At 62.6% G+C, this 940-nt stretch overlaps 1 protein-coding gene across 1 annotated transcript in view; it reads left to right on the forward strand.

The window, feature by feature from the left end:
* Nucleotides 1-147: 147 nt before the first annotated feature.
* LOC103913156 (two pore calcium channel protein 1-like) overlaps nucleotides 148-940 on the forward strand; it is a 15,897-nt gene continuing 15,104 nt past the window's right edge. Inside the window, exon 1 of the mRNA XM_009319620.1 lies at nucleotides 148-578. The gene's annotated coding sequence lies outside the window, so the exon portion shown is untranslated. The remainder of the gene's footprint in view (nucleotides 579-940) is intronic.

Below are 940 nucleotides of genomic sequence, written 5' to 3' on the forward strand. Positions count from 1 at the left end.
ACCCGGGCCGGCCAAGAGGGCGCCTCCCCCCCCCCCCCCCGCGACCGCCAGCGCTGCCGAAGGCGGGCCGCCGGGCGGTGCCGCGCACCCCGGCCTTGGCGTTCGAAGGAACTGCCGCAGCGCCGAAACCTTGTTTCGACCAAAAAGCCCCAGGACTCACCTGGCTGCAGGTCGGCGTCTCGTGATCCTGAGGGGCGCTGGGCAGCATTTGTTCGTGTTCCCCCCCCCCCGACTTCTAAAGCTTTTACAGCTCAGTAATACGGTTGAAAACCAGCAGCCCGCACCGCGTGCGGTAAATCGGGAGCACCCCCTTCTCTCAGGCCCGAGGAAGTGCTCGTCTGGAATTCGCTAGCGGCGGGAGGGGAAGGGGGCACCCCCTACCGCCATCTCCACAATTCCTCGTCCGAAGCGCGAGAAGAAATGCGGAGTCCAGAGCACAAACATCCTTCATTTAATTCGCTCGTTCATCCGACCAACGCACGCAGCTATTTCGCCACTTCATTGTCCCCACGGGGGTGTTTTTTTTCACGTGCGTACGTTCACGATGAGATCTGTCGCTCGCTACGCGCGCCCGTAAGGTCTGTTTTCACTTACCAGAGAAATAAACACGCCTAGAGGCATCATGTCACAATTTTCGCTAGTTTAATGCGTCGGCAGCGCTCCTCGGCGAGGGCAGAGCAGCCGGCCCCGGTGGCAGACTTAAAGCAAGCCGAGTACAGACGACCCTCCGCAATACGGAAAGGCGTCCCCGTACCCTCAGTATTTGGTCAGGTCGGTCAGGCGCAGCTCGGCATCTCGTTGTCTGGACCGGCCCCGCTATTCCACAGACGCTCTCCCCTTCCCAGCGGCGCTTCCACGCGGTTTTCACCAGCCCTTTCCGGACCGGCGGTGGCTCACGCAGCGCCCGGCGAGGCGAGGCTGCGGGAAGAGACAGCCGGAG

This window comes from Pygoscelis adeliae, unplaced genomic scaffold (assembly GCF_000699105.1).
Source record: "Pygoscelis adeliae isolate BGI_AS28 unplaced genomic scaffold, ASM69910v1 Scaffold122, whole genome shotgun sequence".
NCBI lineage: Eukaryota > Metazoa > Chordata > Aves > Sphenisciformes > Spheniscidae > Pygoscelis > Pygoscelis adeliae.